The sequence below is a fragment of the Diceros bicornis genome, chromosome 7 (genome assembly GCF_020826845.1).
Source record: "Diceros bicornis minor isolate mBicDic1 chromosome 7, mDicBic1.mat.cur, whole genome shotgun sequence".
Taxonomy (NCBI): Eukaryota; Metazoa; Chordata; class Mammalia; order Perissodactyla; family Rhinocerotidae; genus Diceros; species Diceros bicornis.
The window spans coordinates 60,563,266-60,573,105 of record NC_080746.1 but is presented as its reverse complement, the minus strand read 5'-3'; the positions used below and the strand labels follow the sequence as shown (position 1 = coordinate 60,573,105).

General features: G+C 36.0%; 1 pseudogene; it reads right to left on the bottom strand.

Annotated features, from left to right (window-relative positions):
* Positions 1 to 761: 761 nt before the first annotated feature.
* Positions 762 to 1,697, bottom strand: LOC131407989 (olfactory receptor 52J3-like; annotated as a pseudogene).
* Positions 1,698 to 9,840: the final 8,143 nt, after the last annotated feature.

The window sequence follows — 9,840 nt, the reverse complement described above, 5'->3', positions numbered from 1 at the left end:
AGTTGAAGGTATAAATAAAATGCAAATGAAAGATTCTGCAACATTTAAAAAGGAAATAACCATATTCCATATGTGTCAACATAGATAGATGTCTAAATTAAGTGAAACAATTGTCTGTGAAATAATATACAATGCGTTACCATTAACATGAATTAAAAATTACAATTTCAACCTCTCCCTCCAAAAATTACTGAATTTGAAATGATAAATTTAGAGTTAAGGGAAGATGAAAAAGCCTGTGGTACTCATTCCTGTCTTTGAGGATAAGAAAAAAATTGGACTTGGACTATGGTGGTAGTCACGTTCATTTCAACTTAAATGTCTATATGTTTGATTTAGTATAACATTTAAGATAAATACATCATAGTAATAATGTTTTTTAATTCCATGTTGTGGGAACAACGGTATTTTTTATAAGTTTCTTTGTCTTTTGTTAAACTGAGAGAAAATATAGAGCTTAAAAATTGGAGGAAAAGAGCAATGTTAACAAAGGTAATGAAAGGAAATGTCATTGCTTGGGCTAGTCACTCTCACTTAAAGTGGAATAACGCCCAAGTTCTTGCTTCCATAATAGGAATTGGTTCCTGAACTTGAAATATTATGAGGATTATTTAAATTATAGAATTAATAAGAACCAAGATCAAATGCTCAGGAATGTAATTTGGTAGAACTGAATTTAGATGGAGAAGTTTTTCTGACAATAACACATTAGTTTTCCTTGATGGATCAAGATGCTTGGCAAACAAAGGAGGTAGAGGTCCCTACTTTTTATTATAGATATGGAACACTCGCTCTCGTATCTGTTTGGTCCTTACACAATAAATGATGGGGCTGAGTGAGGGTGGGATAACCAAATAAAGGTTGGCAACAAGAGTGTGAATATAGCGGGGTATGTTGTGTCCAAATCAGTGAGTCAGGAAAGAGAAGACTGAAGGGATATAAAAAACGCAAATGACCCCAACATGAGAACCACATGTGCTTAGTGCTTTTACCCTTGCATCTTGTGAAGAGAGGCGGAAGACAGCACGGAGAATGTAAACGTAGGAGATGGCAATAAGTACCAGGTTCAGAAGAAAGAGAGAGACTACAAAGAGCCCATAGATAGCATTGATACGGATGTTTCCACAGGACAGCTTTGCAATGACCATGTGCTCACAATAGGAATGAGATATTATATAAGCCTGACAAAAGGGTAGGCGGTAGATGAGATAGATGATTGGAAGTGTAACCAGAACTGGATCAAGGACAATGCGAATGCTGATGCCCATCAGTACCTGGGATGTTAAAATGGTCTTGTAATTGAGTGGAGCACAGATTGCCACATAACAGTCAAAGGCCATGGCCAATAAGACCTCAGCCTCCATGCCAGTGAAGGCATGGATCAAAAACATCTGGGCCACACAAGCTCCAAAGTTAATCTCATGAGCATCAAACCAGAAGATACCCAGCATGCGGGGCACAGAGGTTGTAGAAAGGGCCAAATCAATTGTAGAAAGGATGTCTAGAAAGTAGAACATGGGGTCCCGGAGTGTCTGCTCCATCTTGATGACTAGTAGAATTGTGGCATTGCCCAGTAAAGCCACAAGGTAAACAGAGCAGAAAGACAGGGAGATCCAGGCATGGACCTCTTCCAGACCTGGGATTCCAATGAGGAAAAATGTGGCTGGGTGAAAAGTGCTGCTGTTGGACTAAAACATCTTTCCAAATGAGAGAGTAGGAGAAGTTGCCACTTCTAGAGGGATGAGAAAAAAAGAAGTTTGAATAAGAATTGGTTCTGAAAATGATAAGCTTAGTGCTTCAATATGCGATTAAGATGAAGTTTCCAATTTGGAAGGGCCTATTAATGCAATTTTTTATTCTAAATTGAGCCATACTCATTACAACGCACCAGTCTCAAAGAACTTAGTCTTTATACAGATTTAATATTAATTTTTTAGCATGTAAGGCTTATCAGAAAGACCATGGCAAAGTTATAAGACATAGAACTTGATATTAAGTATGGAATAATTTAATATGCCCCATACCTTTGTGAAGTCCCTGTCTGAAGAGGGACACATGAAAAAACAAGCATGCATATATGGAAATACAGACATAAATCCAAAAGGAGACAGGCAGATAAGAATGTAATGTCACAGGCACAAATGTACAAGATGCTTCCATAATTAGAACATGCAGAAATTCTCAAATGATTCAGTCATTTATTGACATAGAAAAAATATCAAGAAAAAGCCTAATATTCCCTCAAAAAGATAGAAACAGAATACCAGAGATACACGTTGTTACAAACAAAAACTCAAACACTCTGGGATGCCTGCCCAGGAGCACGTACAGGGTCACATATCTGCATACTTGAGATACTGCAGAAAGAAAGATAAGAATAAACCTTTTGTAGATTTCTATCGGTGTCTCTATTTTCCCAGGACCATATCATTTCATAGCAGCTCATTTTAGAGTGTTGTGATGATGATGTTTTCTAGTGGTATTTGAAAGCTTCTTCATTCACTCTCCACTCCACATCACTACCTCTGAAAAAACCTGCTAATTTTACCACTGCTACAGAACTAGCACCCTTCTGCCTGATTAAGTCACTGGAAATGTGGGTAAAGGACAACCTAGAAGGCTTCCGATCGTTATTAGGCTAGAAGACCTAATAATCTAGCTTATTAGTTTAGAAGCCTTCAGGGATCTGAGAAGACATTTCTGAGCAGCACAAAAATGTATGGAATAACAAAGTCTAATCGGAGAGCGAATTCCTTTCTGTAATTGTCCAAAGGAAATAGAGAGAAAAGTGCTTTTGGAATGCCTTCAAAATGGTGGATAAGCAACCAGGCCGTCATAAACTCAAATGATGAAATAAAAGGACTTTCCTGGGTCTCCAACTTGAGGCAGAGTGGTTCATGATCAGGATAAAATAGCACAGACTCCGGTTTTTATCCTTTATATAACTCCATATTTCTGTGGAAAATATATCAAGGTGAAAAAATAAAATAAATGCTACATCCAGTCTAAGATTATAAGGGATAGAGAGAAAGAGAGCGAGAGAGAGAGAAGCTGTATTTTGCAATGCCTCCCTTATTTGTGTTTTATAAGAACTGAAACATCTAAGTGACGGCTGTTACCCAGTGGTAGGGTGTTGGCCAAGAACAAGCCTCCGAGACACCCTGATGCCCACGTTGGGTTCATCTCTGGAAATAAACTCTAACTGATATGTCACTGCTCACTGTCAGAGTTTCATCGTGCATCCGAAGTCCATCATTCCCAATAACTCGCAGCAGAAGCAGACATTATGATTTATTAACCAACTATATAATCTTTTGGTAGAAAGATTTTAAAGGACTTGGATCTTCTAGATATTTTCAAGGATACCTAATCTCCATTTAAAAATTGCAAGTTTTTTCCCCCTGTTAGATTCATAAATTGGACTACATGATGTATATCATATCAGGACCAGCAGTTCTCAGCCACAGTTGATCATTTCTCGTTCATTCGACTGCAGCATGTAAATAAATCAAGAGAATTCTCCTGCGATGCTTCATTCTTCCACAAGAATAGAGACATGATGAAAAATCAAGCACCAAAACTCTATCTCCCTTTTTCATACAGACCAGGGGAAGTGGTTTTATGTTAATGCTCCAGCTACTTATGACATTGGAAAAACTGAGTTAATTCAGTTTTCTACTATGATGGTGCCCTGGGATTGAATCCTCTGAGATTGCTGACAAAACTCATACACTATGATTTAGAAAAACAGAAGGAATTTCTATAGAGAAAATCACAGCTGTGGGGCAAAATCCCACAGATATTATCATTTATAAATATTGATACATTTCGTCTCCCTCTGTGTGATATTTTGCAGCCAAAGTCTATGAGTTATTTCTAGATAAAATAATATTTAATCCATATTCTGAGTTCAAATTTAATAACCTCGCATAGGAGACTCCTTTTTCAACCTTAGCTCTCATTTTCCCTCTTCACTGACCATGTATTCTAGGTTCATTGAAAACTTACCTTTAGGGATTCGGATCTGTGATTCTCTGGTCTCATCATCCTTTGCCCATGATTGTTCCTCTCACTCTTGGCCCTTTACAATTTTCCTTATGTATGTCACAGAGGTCCTAGAGATAAGGGGTAAAAATATCCAATCCTGGAATTTGTCTGAATCAGTTCTCATACTGGATTTCCACGTACTAGGTAGGTCATCTTGAGTGATTTAGTAATCATCTCTATCTCTCAGTTTCCTCAAGTGGAAAATTAACGATGATAATATTACCAATAGCATATGGTATTTTGAGGAATAAATTAAGTAATGAATATCATGTACTTAGTACAAAACCTGTCACATTTTAATGAGTTAATTAAAATAGAATTTAACTCACAATACCACTTTCATAAACTTCGGATCTATATAAGCCAGAATGAGAAAGCTCTCATGCCACTAAGTCTATATAGCACTTGGTCTGAAAGTTCTCACTTATGTTAAACATTTTCCCTCATTTTTCAGTCAAATGTATATATATTTCTCATTCTCACTAGAATGAAATTATTTTGAGTGAAGAATTATATCTCTTTACTACACACTTGAGCAGACATCTTAAACAATACTTAAGAAAGGGCATGATCAGGATGAAGATCTAAAGAACAGACTACAAAGCATGAAGTTAAATCCTTCTTTTGACTCTTTCGTCTTTCCAGTTATATCACACCAAACTTAAAATTGAATGTCTGAAAATTCTAAATTTCATAGATATACATACATACATTTGCATATGGCATTTTCTTGGAGATTGTGTGCATGCAACTGATAAGTTCAATTAGAGTTAATTTTCAGAAACATTAAGCAAGAAATATTAGGCAAGCTCATACCCCTTTTTCTGCTGGTTGTAAAGGAAGAAGTAGCTGTTCTTGATTTTCTGCTGAGAGAAGTTTCCAACCATGACAAGAGCCAGCGTTAGGATAAAGCGGAGTCTCAGAATGTCAACTCTGAAATGCTGAAAGAAAATTATTCCTTGGTGATGAAAAATCAGACCAGCTTCTTGGTGACAAGGAGCTTAGACCAACGTTTCTACTTTGTTTTAAAGTGATACAAAATTTCCTTTAATGTTTAAGTAAGTTAAGTAAGATCAAGTTTCTTTTACTTATAATTTAAAGCATTCTAAAGATACACACTTAACCCCTTTTTTCCTATGAGACCTTCCTACCAGAAGCCTTTAGCCTATGGTTCCAGTAAGGACTATTTTAATTTAATGTGTTATTAAGTATAAGCATTAAAATGTATATGCAGGGTATGTTCAAAGTACTTTTTACATGTTAATCTCTTTAATCTTCAAAACAGCCCTGTGATATAGATAATATGCTTATTTCCATTGTATTGATGGAAAACTTGAGCTATAGAAAAATTCCAAAAGCCATACATCTAGAGAGTAACAAAGATGGAATTTGAAGCCAAATGTCTGATTCCAAAATCTATGCTGTTAATCAATATATGATACTGCTTCCTTTTTCTGTTTTTGGATCTTGAGCCTATTTTATGTTTCACCAAGCCTGTTAAAGGTTCCAGAAGGCTGTTGTAAGGGTCACTTACAATACACACACATGAAACTACATACACATCTGAAAATATACAGATGTGGAGTTGGCAATGCCTCTTCTGAATGTGTACTAAGGCGACTCAAACCTGCCCTTCACATCATGGAGTGGGTCTCTCAAAATATATAAATGATCCTGGTTTCCAATTTTCAGAGATAGCTAGGGTGCTGAAGGATGCTGATATCCACAGAATCAATTAGTCTGCTTGATTCTGCTTGAATCTATAATCCCATTCATGATGTTAATAGTGTCTCATTTTCATGTTCCCATCTATTGGGTGCAGAAGACAATCCTAGGCGTATCCCATACTACCTGAAGTCAACCCAAGTTGTTCTGTACTATAACCACTTATTCTTATTTTTATTTATTTATTTACCTTTCTGCTGAATAAGATTTGCCCTGGGCAAATATTATCTAGCTTGAATATAAGATATGAGCTAACATCTGTTGCTAATCTTCCTCTTTTTGCTTGAGGAAGATTCGCCCTGAGCTAACATCTGTGCTTCTTCTATTTTGTATGTGGGTCACTGCCACAGCATGGCAGCTGACAAGTGCTGTAGATCCACGCGTGGGAATCAAACCGGGGCTGCAGAAGTGGAGTGCACCAAACTTAACCACATGGGGCCAACTTCATCACTTATTCTTATTTAGAAGAGGAACCCCAGGACTTCTTGCAAAGGGTTAGGGAAAAATAGATGGGAATTACTTCCACAGAGGAAATAAAAATTGTCCCATACGGGCCCGCCCCGTGGCCGAGTGGTTAAGGTCTGGCATGCTCCACTTCGGCAGCCTGGGTTCATGGGTTTGGAGCCCTGGTGCGGACCTACTCTGCTTATCAGCCATGGTGTGAAGGCATCCTACATACAAAATAGAGCAAGATTGGCACAGATATTAGCTCAGGGCTAACCTTTCTCAATAAAAAAAGAAAAAACAGAGAAAGATTGTCAATGGATGTTAGCTCAGGGCAAATCTTCCTCACACAAAAAAAAAAATTGTCTCATATGAAGAAATTGATGGAACGTCCTAGTTAAGTAACATATTGTTTTATCAGCCAGGCCAAACCCTTAGGTTCTCCATCCTGAGATCAATTGCTGAACCCGAAACAACTATGCCTCAGGGTCAGAAGAGGAATTCCAGGGAGGCTTATACACTTTGCCCAAGCACTTGTTTGACGGTTTCTGAATATCATACAGCAACGTATCTGCCATGTCTTTTTTCTTAAATGAATTATAAAGAAACATTTTTTTATACTAGTGACTAGAATTACGGGAGTTTTTTTGTTGTTCGTTTTGTTTGTTTTCTTGTCTCATTTTCTAACAATGCTACAGGGAAACAGTTAACCCACGTAGGCTTGAAGGACAGATAATAACTTTAAATAAAATTTCTGAAATGACAAGAGACTAGGTATTGTAAACACAGCTCTGTAGTCTTAGTAGGTGAATTTATGTGGGAGAAATAATTAGGCAGTGAAGTTTAAGATGCTTGTGCATTTCATTCTTGTTGATTCAGTGATGTGAGATTGTCTCATTACCAGACATATTTTGATTATTTTCATTTATTTCACACTGACTTAGACCTCATTTTTCTTAATCCACAGTCCATAAAGTATTATAATATTTAGTTTGAAGCTAAGGTATGTAATGGAGTGCTTTCTTCAAAGTTATATTATTAACTTATAGATAAATATCTTATTTTAAAACAAATAAAAGATTGGGTCTTCAAGTATAGACAAGATGGCATAGACCAATTTTTCCTTGCTTCTTTCACCTAAGCGTCCTGACGATGGCACAAGAGACAACCAAAGGAAAACTCTCCAAGGTGGCAAGATGTGGTGAGTTGGTTTGGGAGCCTAAGACTGGAGGAACCGCACACTTGCAGGGTATGTTTTGTCCTCCCATCCAACTGAAGAAGACCACCCAAACCCAACCTTCCTGACTCCTGAATTACAAACAGAATGAAGCCTAGGTAGGCTCGTTCCTTCTCAAATGGTTAGCATTGTTTCTAGTTATGTATTTTAATTTACCTGTTTTCTATTTTGACTTATTAAATGCCCTTCTTCATTTTTCACAGTCCTGTTGTTTCCATCTGGGACCATTGTTCTTATCCTGAAGACCTGTTGTTAATATTTGCTTTAACACAGCTCTGCTGGCCTAGAATGATCTCAGCTATTGTGTATTTGACATTGTTTTTATTTTGAATTCATTTTTACTTTTTTTAAATTCTAATAGCTTTTAAGAGGTATAATTGACATATAATATTATTTTTCAAATTTTAGTTGTATAATTTGAGAAGTTTTGACATATATATACATCTGTGCAACCATCACTACACAATTAAGATGACATATCACACACAAACATATTCTGATGTCACTTTATAATCCTACCCTCGTGTCCATCTCTGGCCCATTACCAGGTCACTTATCTGCTTTCTGTCATTATATGTTAGTTTAGATTTTCTATAATTTATCTGAATAAAATCATACAGTATGTCATTTTTAAAATAACAGCTTTATTGAGATATAACTCCTACAATGAATTTCACCCCTCTAAAGTGTACATTTCAGTGATTTTTACCAAATTCACAGAGCTGTGAAACCATTACTATAAAATTTTGAAATGTTTTCATCACCCCAAAAAGAAACCCTATACGTTTTGGCAGTCATTCCCCAGTGTTCCATCCTTACAGCCAATGACAATCATTAATCTACGTTCTATCACTGTGGATTTGCCTATTTGGACATATCATACAAATGGGATTACACAATATGCCGCTTTTGGTGTCTGGTTTCTTTCACATAGCAAGATGTATCATGGTCCATTCATTTTGTAGTATATATCAGTACTTAACCCCTTTTATGCCCAAATAGTAGCCCTTTGTATGGATATAATGCAGTTTTTTATTCATTCAAGGGTTAATGGGCAGTTGGGCTGTTCTCACTTTTGGGCTATTATGAATGATGCTGTTATGAACATTCATGTACAATTGTTTGTGGACATATGTTTTAAATTCTCTTAAATACCTTAGAGTGGAAATGCTAAATCATCTGCTAAGTCTATGTTTAACATTTTGAGGAACAGCTGGACTATTTTCCAAAGTGGCTGAACCAATTTACAGCTCCACCACAAAAATTTGAGAATGCTAGTTTTTCACATCCTTACCAATACTTGTTATTACCTGCTTTTTAAAAATTTTATCCATCCTAGTGTTTTTGAACTGTTAATTTAACATGATTTTTATTTGCAATCCTCTAATGCCTAATGATGCTGAACTTATTTTCATTTTCAATCCCCTAATGACTAATAATGATGAATATATTTTCATATGCTTTATATCATTTTATATCTTCTTTGGAGAAATTTGTATTCAAATCCTTTGCCCTTCTTAATTGGGTTAATTTTCTTTTAATTGTTGAGTTGAAAATAATCTTTATATATGCTTATACAAATCCCTTATCAGATACACAATTTGCAAATATTTTCTCTCATTATGTGGGTTATATTTTCAATGTCACGGTGGTTTTCTTGAAAGCATAATTTTTTTTAATTTAGAAAAAGTACAATTTCTCAATTTTTTTCTTTTATTACTTGTGCTTTCTGTGCCATATATAAAAACAACGAACAAAGCAAAAACATATTTTGGCCTACTCTCATATCATGAAGATTGCTCCCCTGTCATTTTCTGAAGTTTCACAATTCTAGCTCTTACGTTGAGCTCTATAATCAATTTTGAACTAACTTTTGTATACGATGCAAGTGTCCAACTTTGTTGTCTTACCTGTAGATATTTAGTTGTCCCAGCACCATTTGCTAAAAAGACTATTCTTTCCCCCATTGAATTGCCTTGACATATTTGTCAAAAATCAGTTGACCATAAGTACGAGGATTTATTTCTAGAATGTCAATAATTTCACACCTTATCTATGACTTCTCTTATGCCAGTAGAAAACCGTATTGGTTATTTTAGCTTTGTATTGAATTTTGAAATCAGAAAGTGAGTCCCCTAACTTTATTATTTGTCAACACTGTTCGGCTACTCTGAGTTTCCTGCATTTCCATATGGATTTTAGAACTAGCTTGTCAATTTTTACACACACACACACAAACACACATACACACAGAAATAGCAGGCAGGATTGCATTGAATCTGTGGCTCAATTTGATGAGTATTGTAATCTTAACAATAGTAGGCCTTCACATCCATGAGCGTGGAATGTCTTTCCACGTATTTAAATCCTTTTATGAGGCCGGTCTG